The 15,615-nt window shown below is 40.3% G+C and overlaps 2 protein-coding genes across 3 annotated transcripts in view; one reads left to right on the top strand and one right to left on the bottom strand.

Annotated features, from left to right (window-relative positions):
* The window catches only part of LOC136421174 (bax inhibitor 1-like), a 100,021-nt gene extending 98,060 nt beyond the window's left edge, over positions 1 to 1,961 (bottom strand). Inside the window, exon 1 of the mRNA XM_066408344.1 lies at positions 1,830 to 1,961. The gene's annotated coding sequence lies outside the window, so the exon portion shown is untranslated. The remainder of the gene's footprint in view (positions 1 to 1,829) is intronic.
* The window catches only part of LOC136421172 (dipeptidyl aminopeptidase-like protein 6), a 329,761-nt gene that overhangs the window by 35,880 nt on the left and 278,266 nt on the right, over positions 1 to 15,615 (top strand). The window lies entirely within an intron of this gene.

Genomic DNA, 15,615 nt, shown 5'->3' with positions numbered 1-15,615 from the left:
ATCGTCAACCATCTAAAATATATATCAGCATATCCAGAATAAATCACATAGTATCTACAAAACAACAACATTTGAGGGCATGTTTCTGTTCTAAAATGTTCACTTCGAGCCTTGCAACACACAAAAAATGCTGTAACTCGCCCATTTTTTGTCGCACAACAGAGTTTCACGTATCAAAACATTCGCCAGTTCAACCGGCCGCCGTTGCTGGCTACACCCCGAAAAAAGCAAAGATAACGGGGGGTGGGGGGGGGGGGGTGGGGGAGGGCGACTGCGGTAAACAAAACATGCTGCCTTATATGGAAACGCGGGCGTGAATAGTTACATCACTGCCCCGCCAGTCACAGTGATTGACAGCGCTTCCGAGCACAGTCTGTGACGGTCCGGCTGTGTCACGTTCTGTGCCTGAGAAAAGCGCAGAACGTGACGGGCACAGTTTGTGACGCTACACGGGCCCCTAATCATCTCTTGCGCGGGACTCTGGACAGTTCCTTCCTGTTTTCTTCTCAGGTTAATGGCCGCACGCGTCACAGGAACCAAGCCGGTAGCAAAACGATAGGTAACTGTCACCTCGCCACGCACGCAGCGGTAGCGAATCAGAACGGGTGTGTTGAATATTCATGGTTTCATAAGTTCATAAAATATGACAGAAACAGTTTCTTACTCTTAGCGGAAAAATCATGTCATTCTACAACTTAGGACAGAACATGATTGGAAAGATTTTGAACATACTGTGGCCAAAGCGGTGGGAGAAAAGGGACAGATCATAATTACCGATGACTTCAACTGCCACAACACATTACATGGGGAGGAACACAAACTGACAACAATGGACTGTTACTAGCAGATATAGTTGATAGATATGGGCTGTACCATTCCCAGCACCAGGGGACTAGGATAACCCAGACAAGCACATGCAGGTGTATTAGACTTAATGATATCTGATCCTGCCAAAATTAACTGCATGTACACCTTAGCACCACTTGAGGTGGTACCCATTGTACCTGTTGTATAGTGTCGGATTAAAGTTTCGTTTGGAACAGATTACGCAAGGCACCGTCATATCGGGTGTTAATTTTGTTAAGCAAGGAGATAAACCGAGATATGTCAATGATTTGGAAGAGTGACACACATATACTCTGTAGTTAAATGGCGACAAAAACAATGTACATGATAGTCAATGATTACCGAAATACTTAAATATCCGCTCGTTTAGTTATCGTACAATGGTGCGTAAGTGTAAAAGTGTCGTTATGTTGATTCAGTAAATCTTGTATTCAACACACAGAACAAAAGTTACAGGTTTTGTTGTGATGCTAATTGCTATGTTAGATTTAGACACAGTATGGTACACAAAATTACAGGTATTTTTGATACAGAAATCTCTAACATTTTATTTAGATTTTAAGTATGAATTTTAAAAAATTACTAACATAAATTATGTAAAAAAATTGTATACATTTGTAACGACGCAGTAAAGTTACTTGTTCGTTGCTCCTACTTCTACTGAGTCAGCCACTATTTCTCTGTGTTCGGTGTACAGTATATAGTCGCCGCTGTTATGGTATAATACAGCTAGATAGAGGGAAAACGTCTGTAAAAAAATCCAGAACTAGAAAACACTTTCCCGGATTCGAACGGCCCCCCTCCCCAACCCTCCCTCTAGCAGACTACTTCCGTGTTTCGATACTAAATGGTTTTCGAAAACGAACCACTCGATGGAATTATCATGTGAGACACATAAACGGGACTTACATTTATTATTTTTGACGCTAGAAAACAGTAATATTCTTGTTGGAAATGCAAGAACTGTGAATTACGAAACGTACCTTCAAACTTCGTCGACGTACATGTACCGTCTTGTTCAGCTTTAGGTCAGATGGCTGTTTTTTCTTGTGTGTATACCCCCTGAGAAATATATACTAACATTGTTTGCAGCAGGTTTGACATACTTTCGTTTTATACGATGGAATAGTAATATATATGATGAGTTATGTATTTCAAAATATTAAGATTTATTTCATTCATACCGATATGTGATGAAGAAATAAACAGATTGGCAGTAATGTTCAATTGTCTGAAGAGCCTGATAACAGGTCAACACTGACGTATGGATCGTTGATTGGATAGCGTAACCAGGCGGAGACGAGGCCCGACGTGTACCGAAGGTTCCCGAACTTTCGACATCAATCTGCCAAGTTATGAGTTATGCTTTAGAGTAGAGTGGAGTTTTAAGGCCTAAATGAAGTAGTCATCTCAATTAATCAATGCCAATGTGTGTTGAAGTTCAGGCGTAAAATACCGTTAGATCGTTTGGCTCAGTCCAAAAACTCCAGGATCTTCCAGGATTTTGTTCCAGCACCGTGATATACTGTACAATGTAAAACCGCGTGGTTTTGTCACTAAACGTTAGTCTATATAACCCGTTGCTGTAACAAATGTCCTTGCTGTAACGTTAAAACTCTCTATTGTCTATTGTCTCAGAATACGCTCAAAACGTTGAAACGAAGCATGCTAGCAGTGGGTGTCTCGTCTATAGCAATGGACATGATTGACGTATTGTCACGTATTTCTCGTCATGGGAGATGGGAAGCGGTATTAAAGGATAAGGCCTGCAACGTAACATCATTCCACGACCACGAAACAAGGAAAATGAAAGTATAACGAAGCACCAAGAATGACAAGCAGGAAAGAATGAATGGTATTCAAATTAAAGCAAATGACTCTCATTTCTTCAAATACAAAGATATTTTATTTTTCTCTGGCTGCAATAATGTGTTCTTTTACTTTGTGTTCTATGACTCTCATTTCTTCAAATACAAAGTTATCTTATTTTTTCTGGCTGCAATAATGAATGAAGACCTTTATTGTACATGTTTGCCCCACTGTGTTCTATCTTTTCTTGTCTTTTGATGTAGTGAACGCATTGTGTAATTGAAAGGTACACGTAACTTCTTTTGGGGTATTTGGCAAGTAACGTAACGTGCCCTTTTTACGTGCGGGAGCAGTTTACGTCCAGTTTGGGTCATGTCCACATGTCGCGGTGTATTATGCCAAAGCCTGTTCTCATGGGCAATAAAGAACGTCATAATTATGATCCTTAGCCATCTCTCTCTTTTATACAAAACAATGAAAAAGGTTTACGTCCAGCGATATAACAGAATAAACTCCTGAACCAGTAACAACAAGTTGCACGGAATCGTCGTGCATGACGTATTTTATATGTAATTCGACACCGCGTACTTCATCATGTGTTTCTAACTTACACGATAGCTAGTATCTTTTAAAAGTAGCTGACGTTAAACCTATCTTTGATATTCAGACTATCCATGGTGATTCGAGGTTTGAAACTCTTACCAGTTTTAGGAAGGTTTGATACAACCTAGCGACCCCCGGACGGGTGGTTAATTTTTGCACGGCAAAACATAATAGCCATGCGTTTATCACGTGAACGCTACGTGCCGCGCATGTCGTTGAAATTCACAGATCAAAATTGTTTTCTTCCATCGCGTTAAGCAAGCGGCGGGTCAAACATAATGACTTTACTATCATTTGTCTGTAGACCACTTTGGATAGTTACTGTGCATTTTTTATGGTCTATGTTCTTCAAGCATAGCGCCAGAAGAGAAAAGACTGAGGTGGACGATAATGGGTTACACTAGCACAATTTTACATCCGTATACATCAGTATAAATACATGCTCGCACGGTGTTAAACAGGTGGAGACAAACTTACAGACCATGCATTTTCTTTTTAGAAGAGCTGATATTTCTGCCCATGGGTTTAACATTTGGCTCTATCCGCGCGTTTTGAATAAATTGGACGTTCAACTGGTCACGTTACGTTAGTATCACTGTGTTTATCATTACTGGACAATCATCCCTCGAACTACAGAGTATGACATCTATTAAGTCAATGAACAAAGTTCTATGGAAAACGTGGATGTACCATAATTCCTTTATTTCTTCCCAGGAAGTGCGTAATCTGTGGCACTCCTGACAAAGTTGAAAATGAAAAAAGACATTGCCATGGCGACGGTGGTTGTTGTTTTCATTTTTACTGTACTCTGCTTGGGGCACTGATAGGTTGTGCTGTTCAGAACAGGATTTCCGACGAATAGGACTGACAGGTACCTGTTCTGTTGGACAAACACGCACAAGCACACACACAGAGAGAGAGAGAGATAGAGAGACAAACACACACAAGCAACGACAGCACCGTTGAACTACATTCTACCATACACAACCCACCACCAGAACAAACATCAATTTGATCACAGACAACTAACAACAACACTCGGTGTCCACTTCTTGGGTTCCCACCACCACAATGACTATTCTACTTTGACAGCACTGTTGTTTACATCAACACTATGTTAGGCAAAATCTACTATGTCTTCTCACTCAGTCTGCTGAATCATGCACCCATAGTGCACCTCGTCCACTGAAATATGCCTGAGAATCATATATATGCATAGTGTGTACTTGGTCCACTGAAATATTTTCGAGAATTAATCAATCACTATTAACACACAAAAAGGTGCTATATAAAGGTTACACAAACGGTGTAACTTGGTCCACCGAAAGATTTCCCAGATTCGCCTATTCACTAAACACACATGCACTGTGAAGTCGGTACGCTCAAATAGCTGGATTCCAAAGAATCAACGAACAGATACCGACGTCATCCGAAGATTGCCGAGAGCCGGACAGCGACTTCGGAATGCTTTGGCGGTGTTACGAACAAGAATAGCTAGACCGTGTATAATTTAGAGCGTGGTATACGATTCAGCAACCAGTTCATAGAGTGTTTACAAACTAACACTGATTTCAACAAAAACTCGATGGCCTACCGCCTATGATTCAATGTCAGTTCGCAGCAAATTATGAGAAATGTGAACTCAAACCTCGACACTCGAAACCCTTTCGTCACTTTCTTGTCGCGCACTACCACGGACCCCTGTCGCGGAAGAACTGCTGCGTGCACAGTGAAGATAAATTTCCTTGCAGCAATTTTCATTGATCAATCTATATAACATTAGATGATTTCCGTTTTAACATCCTTCCAGATTCTGTCCTTGGTTTCAAGTATTTTCTGTCTACGTGTGGTATATGGATTAGACATTTTCCTGATGCCATGAATGCGGTAAATGGCCTTTAACTACACTGCTTGTATAAGTAATTGAAGCGGCGTGTGCACAATATTTATCAGTAGAAACCTGTTGCAGTTGTGACCCGCTCCCAGAAGAAGGACATTAAATGTTATAGCTATGAAGGACCAGCATTTAGACATCTGAAAAACATTGTAACAGCCACACACTGTCTTACAAAAGAACAATATTATTACTATATATCTGAGGTTTTAAATTGGTCATATATATAAGGCTTACACATCTGACTGACACATGTGTCCTGGTTTTCTAGGACGAATGCCCCAGGGGGGCTGTATGACCCACTTTCTATCATTCTAAAATTACAATCATTCCTTTAGACTAAAAACTTCTGTGGACAAATTCCAGGTCTGTACAATTCCTAGAATTCTTGGAAACTGTACACAATACTGTGAATACATTTGTAGTTTCATCAGGTCGGTCACTGAATAAAAAAACTCTTTTTTACACAACCAAGAGATTTATTCCACCGACGTTTCGGTGACCATCTGTCACCTTCTTCAAGGCAATTCTGACTGGTTCACATAGAAATGCAGGACAGGTGTTGCTGCTTATACATAATGAGATACATTCCCAAACACAAAATATTTACATATGTACAAATCACAGGAGATGACATCACTATGCGGTCCCAAACGTACAGAAGTGTAGCACATACACAACTATCGATCAAAAAACAAAAAACACTGCAACGATTGTGGTCCCTAACGTGACTGAGTCTATATCCCCCCTCATCACGGTTCATGACTGGAGCGGATTTCCTGATCCATACAGCCTCCTTAATCCAACGTGTTAGTCTACTGTCATCCCAGTCTATTGCACAGTTGTTTCTCATGATGTGGTCTGTCACTGCTGATTCGTTTAAGTTCTCTTCCTTCTCAATTTCCTTTTTCTGTGCTCTGGTGTACCTTCGCACACATTTATTCTGCACTCAATACTATACCATTACTATACCATTAACGTTACCAAAAAGGTATCTAGTTGTTTCTTCTTCAAGACACGTTGAGCAGTCTGTAGTTTTCAACATATACAGTTTCCCCCCGTGACCAACATCTATATATTGTGTTGGAAGAATCTGACTTGGAGGCAAATTGTTGTTCTCTATATATATCAGTTTAGAAACCTGTTTCCATGGAATAATGATGTTCAATTTGTCTTCCCAATAGTCTTGGATATTCGTAGGAGATATAGTTATAGATATAGTTTGCAGAAGAAGATAAGAATAGGTCATCCCATTAATTTACCAGTCTTCATCCAGGCATAGTGTGCTCTTGTTAGATAACGATTAGAACTACACCATATAATTTCTGCTTGTAACGTTATATGTTGATAAGTTTTAGGTGGTTTGTATTGTAAGGGTAGCCATGCTTTTATATCCTTATTTTATTCAAAAATCACTCAAGGAAATTAGTTGCCGAGCAGAGGCATAATTGATGTAATCAATGGACACTTGTAAGAACTGATCAAATGTTGTCTAAATGATACAGATGATGTATCTAAAATATGTTTATAACATGAAGTATTTGAAGAGAAAATTGTTGGAACCCACGACCGCTTAAAGTGCGGGTATGGTAACAGGTAGGTAGGTATGTGTGTCAATCTTAAGCCACCGATGTCATGCGTATTGTAGATGGTTTTGTGTTTAACCTTTCTAGGTTTATCATTCCAAATGATTTTTTTGAATTTATGAAAAAAAATTATGCTTGGAAAAGGGAGGTATCAGGAGAGGGTAAAGCCATAAATAAATGTGTAAACTGAGCAACAACAAGAGCATTGACTAAAGTGATCTTACCGTAAAGCGTCATGGGGACCCCTTTCCAAGGTTGCAGGGTTCTATCAATCTTAGTTAATCTCTCTTCATAATTCTCTTTCTTATTCTCTTTGTTTCCCCGGAGATATCAACTCCGAGTATCTTAACTGGTCCACCTGTCTATTGAATGGGAAGGTTGCATTGCAGAGTAAATTGGGTGTCTCTTAATGCTCCTATCGGCAGGATTTTTCATTCTTGCGCAATTTGGATCTAATTCAGAAATTATTTTAACGGAGAGGAAGTTGAAATAAACCCATTATTTAATTGCTTGTCATGTTCTTATACAGGACTGAGACCCACTCGATAAATGATTATCCGCCTAGTTTAGAGAAATATTGTAAATATTGAAACCTGAAGGTGAATTTAAAAAAGTCCAAGATAATTGTCTTCGCTAATGGAGGTCGATACCAACAAGTTGTTTCTTTTTGTTTAATGATTAAAAGATATTCATTTTCAGACATTTCTATCCGAAATCCACAACGGTAACAAAGTTGTGAATGCAAAAAATAAATTACGAACGCACAACTCAAACATATTTATAACGAAGATGAATATCTGAAGATTGCAAAAGTATGTCAAAGATCCGAATCAGGAACTTCAAGACATAACCACACTCCTCTGGAGAAAAGAATCTGCCAATTTCGTAGTCTAGGTAAAGTAGAAGACGAAGTACAATTTACTGTAGACTGCCCTTTGTATGATAGCGATAGAATCATTATTTTCGATTATGTGTTGAGTAAATTCCCCCACATCAGATACGTGAAAAGCAAGAAGAAATGTATATTCCTTACAGCCTTCGATAACCCAACTCTAACCAGTCATACAGCCTCCTACATTTATACAATTACCAAGAAGCGAGAGGAAGCCGAAAGTACTAGAATATACTAGATGTTAAGCCCAAAATAATTACTCAAGCAACTGGATAAAATTTTGAAACGGTCAGACGTTTCAGACAGCATCCACTGTCTTTCGTCAGTGACTAACGATAGGACTGAGAACACCAGGTTTTATACCAAAACTCTGAATAGGTATACGTATCAACGTATACTAGATGTTTATATGACATGAATGTGTATATGATTGTTAACATATGACGTGCTTAGCCCAGTGGGACAAAAATGTACAATAAAGGTCTTCATTCTTTATTTATTAATCAAATCACCAATGACATTTCTCATCCAAAGTGAGACGACTTTGGTGCGTACATCACAGTACAGTAGCAATAAAGGACGCCAGTTGGTAAGAAAGGTCAGAATCTGATCTTTGTACTGACCGTCTGCATTTTGTATTATTAAAAGTAATAAGTCCCTCTCTCTTACCACATAACTCACCTTTTTCATATGCATAATTGATAGAAAATAACATCGGATGCTTTATGTTTGCAAAGAAAGTTTTGTACTCTTCAATTGGAACCCCATCTAGTCCCGGTGCCATCCCATCTTTATAACTATTAACAGTTTCCCATGACTCTTTCTCGGCAATGAGGGCTTCACAGACATTTTGTTGTTCTGTATTTAAGCATGCGTGATTTTCTCTCGGGAAGGAGGGGACTCAGTTCTCATCATCTAATTCATTTGGCTGCTCGCTGAATGTGTAAAGGGATGAATAAAAGGACCGCAGTTCTTCTGTAACAAGAGAGGGGCCCTAGATATTTTCTCTGTCAGGTGTTTTTAAATTCAGCGCATTTTTCTTGGAACGATTTTCTAAGGCATAATGTTATATCTAAGAATTGATTAGTGCATCTTTCGGAGAATTCCACCAACTCTGATCTCTAGATATAAAGCATTTGGTCAGTTTTCTGTACATATAACGTTTCCAACTCGATCTGTAATACGTTAAGTTCGTCAATTACCGATTGTGCTTATGCATCATTCTGTTTCGTCTAATTTCGCTTTTAGTTGATCAATACGGCTTTGAATTTGTCTTCCTTTTGACACTTATCTTTTGCGGTTATTTTAAAGCAGATTTTATTACCTGTCCCTCGAAGCAGCATTTAAATGTATCTCATATAGTCATTGGGTCACTCGAGCCATTGTTAAGTTGAAAAAAAAATCATTTATAAAACTTGGTGTAGTGTCAAAGAATCTTTTGTCTCTCAGACGTCATTGGCTAAATTTCCAGTAATATTAGCCGCGAGAGAAGTTTTCAGTTTGAATAGAGATAGAAATAAAGCTGATTTAAATCCACCTGCAATTTTTGCACTGGAGACAAGAACAAGAAATGGACTAAAAAGTAGGCTATACGACTGGCTTGCTGTCGTCTCCGCCATGTAAATCTTGTTGTTACTGGATTCTTAAAGGGCATAAGACACCAAAATACAACATTTTCTTATTATCTGAAATAGGAATAGCATCATTGAAGGAATATAAACGTTTTAAACAAATACACACCCTTCTGATGTTATCTAACATTGAACCATCAGAAACCATACTTCTATGGATCCAGCTCTTTATTCTTATCTGATCTTATCACCAGGTGATTACATTAGTCAGTGACTAATGCCTGCTCATGACGTCACAATGAACACTGCAGCCTGTTCGGAACCTTACACAACGGCTTGCGAAAAACATTATTTAATGAGCAAACAGTGCTTAATTATCGTGATAACATTTGATTAAAGGACATAACAATATCTATTTCGTTTTCTTATAAAAATAAGTTCTTTCCGAGCCGTTGTGCAAAGTTCCAAATCGGCTGCCATGTTCGTTGTGACGTCATGAGCAGGTAAGTCACGGATTAATGTAATTACCTGGTGGGAAGAATCAAAAGCGGGAGGTATGATGTTTTCATAGTTCGATGTCCAATAACATCCAAAGTGTGAATATGTAGTGAAAATTTCTATGTTATTAAACAATAGTATCATGTTTTATGTAATTTCAGGAAATTCTTAATGTTGATGTCATTGGTGTCTTATGCCCTTTAAACCTTTAAACATCAACCAAGGCAAGTGTTAGTGACATTTCGGAAATTCTTTGTTGGGTACGTGGATGATAGGATCTCGGGTTACTGCCCGCCCTGTCTAGTCTAACAATCTGTACTGTATTAAAATTTCCTACAAGAATGATGTTGTCTCGACCGTCTCCCACGTTTCAATTGATTTTCTACGTCATCAAAGAAACTTGGGCTGTCAGAACTCCTCGTCTTTGACACTTGAGTGAGTTTCTTACTTAAATATTATGTCAAAGGACTCATCTTGAAGTCATGTAAAAATCTATCGTTTTTTTCTAGGATTTGCCAGGCCATTTGCGTTCTAAGATCCAATTCTGATAACTGTTATCATTCTTAGATCCGTTAGTGGGCGCCACTGACTTGTGCATGATATTCCGCGTCTAAAACAGGCTAATGACACGCAGGTTGTTGCCCTGATTACAACTCATTGGATGACTGGAAAGTTAGTATTTGAACTCAATGAGCCAGCTACCGAGTCTCTTCGTCCTCTTACGCTATCTGCGTAAGAGGCTAGGGTAGGGTAGGGTTCTAAGGTACTAATACAAAAGATGATCTAAGGTTCAAATGTGATGATGTGTAGGGTAACAATCAAAGTATAGAGTAATAGACTAAACTGTCTTCCGAACTTTCTGCATGATTATGTAGTCTTTTAGTGTAAATGCAGTTTTGGATGTAAAGCCCCTATCTCAACTGGGCGGAAACTTGATGGCGACTGAAAGTGGCGACGACTTTTCAAGTTTTCGACAAATTTCCCCTAGCACTCACACTGACGCGCGACGCATTTGCAAACAAGAGTTCGGAGACCTCTAATCTCCATGAAATATCTATTATGCAAATTATGCCTACATTTGCATAATTTATATTCAACCATGTTCACTGTCACATAACCTCCTAATGCCACAAGTATGAAATTCCAGTTATCTACCAATGTGGAATTACAATATTTTCTCATTAATTATGCAAATTAGGCCTCATTTGCATAATTTGTCTATCAATGTCTCTTTATTACTCAGTTACATATGTTGCATTTTTGAACTATCGTACCATTGAACGGAGTGGGCTTATAAAATGCCTCCATTAATTATGCAAATTAGATTCTGATTTGCATTATCACCATTTCATTATATCAAGTAACACTTAAGCTATCCACTTAATAGAAAAAAGTATACAGGTTTGGTTGTATATCCCTTTGTGGTTTGACCAGCTGTTGGGTCCCTGGGGAATACTTGGCCTAGTTTTGAAACAAACAGGTATAAGCTGTCACAACGTGCCTAGAATGGAAATATCGATTTTCCTCATTGCTTATGCAAATTGTATTATGCCTATTGGTAATTAGTATGAGTTCGGTATTAAATCTGCATAAATATCAAATATCCTGACTTATGCGTGACGCACTTATAGCGTGTGAACAACAAATTGCGTATGAGACACTATGATATGCATATGAAGTGCTTACTTACTTATTTACTTACTTACTTTGGCCCACCGCCCATTCTTGGGCAAAGGCCACGGACTAGTTCCCTCCATCTGGTGCGGTCCTGGGCCCCCTCTACCAGCTGCTCCCATGTGTATCCAAATGCCTTCACATCAGCCACTAGGTCCCTCCTCCACGTGTTCCTCGGCCTCCCCCTCTTCCGTTTCCCCGGGGGGTTCCACGTAAAGGCCTCCCTTGTGGTGCTTGATGCTGGCTTCCGCAAGGTGTGCCCAATCCAGGTCCATCTCTTGTGCGGGATGTCAGCCACTACTGGTGCCTGTCCAGCGCGTTGCCATAGTTCTTCATTTCGGATGGTGCTGGGCCAGTAGATTTTGAGGATCTTCCTGAGGCAAGCGTATATGAAGGATTGGATCTTCTTTGTTGTTCTGGCTGTTGTTCGCCAGATCTCTGCGCCGTACAGTATGGCGGGTTATACCATGGTGTTGAACATCCGGATCTTGGTATTGAAGGTCAGTTCTGATCCCCGTGCCTTCACATCTGCATCTGTTCCACCCTGTTTGTCGATGACACTACCTAGGTATGTGACCTTTTCTACTTCTTCTAGTGGTTCTCCTGCTAGAGTAATGGGAGTCAGCAGTCTGTGTTAACTTTCAGGATCTTAGTCTTTCCACCGTGGATCTTGAGGCCCAGGCAGGCAGAGTATGTGTCTATTGAGGATGTCTTCTCTTGCATCTGTTGCTGTGTATGGAACAGAAGGGCCAGATCGTCTGTGAAATCCAGATCGTCCAACCACTTCCCATCTGACCATTTGATGCCATTTTCCCTGCCGTCTGTGGACGCTTCCAAACACCAATTGATGGCCAAAAGAAACAGAAATGGGGACAGCAGGCATCCTTGCCTCACCCCCGTCCGCACTTGAAAGGCATCTGTGAGTTGTTGACCATGGATTACCCTGCATGTCATCCCTTCATAGGAGTTCTTGATAAGGTTCGTGATCTTTACAGGCATGCCATAGAGCCTCAGTAGCTTCCATAGTGCCGGTCTGTCCAGACTGTCGAACGCCTTGAAGTAGTGGGTAGTGGAATAGTGGGTAGAACATCTCCACACTAGTCTCCACGTCTGCCTCCATACAGTGCCTCTGCAGGGATATTATCTGCGCCTGGCGCCTTCCCGTTCTTCAGCTGCTTCACAGCTCTCCGGATCATTTGATGGCGGGCCACACTCAATGTCCAGGTTACTAACGGTTTGGTGGGTATCTGCCATTTTCCTTGGGGCTGGTCTGTTCAGTAAGTTTTCAAAGTACTGTGGTGCCCATCTCTGCTTCTGTCCTTCCATTTCCGGAATGATATTCCCATCACTGTCCTTCATTGGTCTGTCTGACTGGGTGTGCTTTCCGGAGAGTATCTTGATGGTAGCGTACAGCTCCCTCAAGTTGCCATGGCGGACTGCGTCCTCTGCTTCTACTGCCAGTGACTCCATGTGGTTCTTTTTGTCTGCTCGTATGTGCCCCTTTACTGCCCTGTGTGCTTCTACGTATTCCTCGTGTGCTTTGGCTTTTTGGCGACGCCTCAGGGGCGAGCCAAATGATATAGTATTGTGTGCAGATTGTAAGAATTCTAGAAATTGCACAGGCGCCCAGCGGTATGCGGTATGTCGCCTGAAATGGTGTAGTATTGTGTGCAATTTTCGAGAATTCTTGGAATTTTAAAGGCATTTCTTGGTCCGATGCACATGGTGCAGATTTGCCGGTATACTAACAGGTATTTATAGCGAACAGGAATGTTGGTATGTTTGAGTCCTGGGACAGAAAGGAATTTCTGCCCATACACCTAATGTGATTATAGAAGACTTGAATTGAAATCGTTCTTATTCATCTGTGGAGCACCGCGTCTTGAATTGCGATCGTTCTTCTTCATCTGTGGAACATTGCTAGAAGCACTCCTTTTGGGTTAATCTATAACGTTGGTTAACATAAAATCGCCATCTTTCCGATAATGGTTGATTGAAATCAATCTGGCAGAACAATAAACCATTCTTTTTTCTGTCATTCTATCATGTATTACCTTTGCACTAATGTTATATATGTTAGATTTTCTCTCTAGTCGTGCTGACACCATAATATTTCAACTTGAAGCTACCGTCCGCCGCACGCAAAATGACAGTGCTCTTGGACAGGTGCGAACATTATTCCGGGAGAGAAGATTCGTCATTAATATATGCCGCTAATCAGCTTTTATACAGCAGCTGTTGTGCCCATCTTGACTTGAAGAGAGTACCAAGGTAATATAAACGTGACCAAAGAAAAATAAATACACGACAAAACGGTCGTACCGCATACATCAGGCCTTCGGTAACATCCCGTTTGTTGAGTTGGTAGAACGTCACGCAAAGTCGACATCCACATGGCAACGTGTACATTATCCATGGAAAGTTAGCTGGATGCCGTAGCAATGGTAATACTACTATGTCCATGTGTTCCTTGTTGTGTTAGGAGCAAACTTTGAGGAAAATATCGCCCTCAGTCCACTATCACACGCAACATTTAAACAAAAAAGTGTTCCTCACAAACCTTTGTCGTCTGCTTGACATCAGGATTCTGGGTAATAATATGGCGGCGGGAAAATACACATGCCGTAGGTTGTAGCAACAAAGAGGAGATTTGATGATTGATCACACTAAGAATCCAGTTGCAGGTTAGCAAAAGAGATTGTAATAAGTTGTCTTGTAAATAATTGTGTTTAGCAGGAAGCGGATGTGACATTTGTCTTATAAACCAGGGAACAACCGTGTAGTGTGATTCTCCCACGAAGCCCCCAGACTCTGTCAATAAGGGACGGAGAGTTTTTGACGTCGCCAACTTCTAATGCATGGTTATCGAAGCTTTTCAGCCAGTGTTCTGAATACATTAGTCTATCCGGTTTGCATTGCTGGCGTTATAACTGATTTGCCATGATATGCCATTTATTTCTTTTCAAACATACTATGCAACTATACAAAATACCTGTTATAGAATGACACACCTGCATGCGTACATAATCCACCATAATGATAAAAGACAGGCAGCTTTTCGGCATACCACATACCAAAATGACTACTCCATTCCCTAGTCTTCTCATAGATAAATGCTGGCCTACCAAAAGCCAATCACTCATCAAGTGAAAGTCGACATAACCATCGTCAGTATCAGCCCACTTCTTTCGATATCCATTATCAACAACACCAATTTACAGTGCCGTAGACATAATACATTAACACGTCACCCACAAAACAACCGTCGCCATGGCAATGACTTTTTTCCATTGCCAATCTTGTTCTGTTCTTGTGCGACTGTTGTTAACTGTTGCTTTCTTCTTTTTTCCTCTCCTCCACTTTTTTCAGAGTCTCCGCTGAGATCCACTCCTTGTTTGGAACTACCCAAAACTTTCGTGTGAACGCTGTTACGCAGCTCAGACGTTATAAATACGCAGTGCATCCGTCGAGTGCGGGACGAGCGCGCTATGTGACCGCCCTTCATACGCGGTAATACGCTTCAATCAATCAATCAATCAATCAATCAATCAATCTTTATTGTGAAACCAACCTTGCAGGCATGTCTGAGGGCACATCTGAATTTCATTAGATTTCTTACAATTTTAAAAGCACATTAAAACATTCCAGTTGATCAGATAAAACTACATCACAATCTTCATATTTATGAACTTATATAACGTTACATTAAAAAGTCTCTTTGGACGAACAAAGACAGAATAAAGCTATTAAAGCATTTCCTCATAAATTATGTAAATGAGACCCTTACATGATCTATGTCTGATAATGTCCACATCTACTTATCTTCCAACTGCTGCAAGAATGAAATCCCCATCAATTAACTACTGATTTGCACAATTAGCATACGATCTTGTCAATCATCACTCAAGCTATCTACATAAAAAATATCATGACGATTCGTCCACCTCCTCTTGAGTTATTCCTTTTCAAAGTTTGAAACAAAATCGGCTCCTGCAGTTCCGCTAGGGGGGGGGACCTACACAACTTACTCTCCATCCCAAGAGCTATCTACTACTAAAAACAATCATGACCATAGCATGTCCAGAACACGAGATACCAACCTGAAAGTTCCGCTTCAGTACCATAGCAAGCACTAGGAGCCCCAAATCATTAGTAATCATTTCGAGGTCTCAAGAAGACCTACCCACATACCAAATATCAAGACAATCCATCCAGGCATTCTCGAGTTATCGTGTTCACACA

This window comes from Branchiostoma lanceolatum, chromosome 15, assembly GCF_035083965.1.
Source record: "Branchiostoma lanceolatum isolate klBraLanc5 chromosome 15, klBraLanc5.hap2, whole genome shotgun sequence".
Lineage (NCBI taxonomy): Eukaryota > Metazoa > Chordata > Leptocardii > Amphioxiformes > Branchiostomatidae > Branchiostoma > Branchiostoma lanceolatum.
Note: the sequence above shows the minus strand (reverse complement) of the source record. Positions and strands in the feature narration are given on the sequence as shown.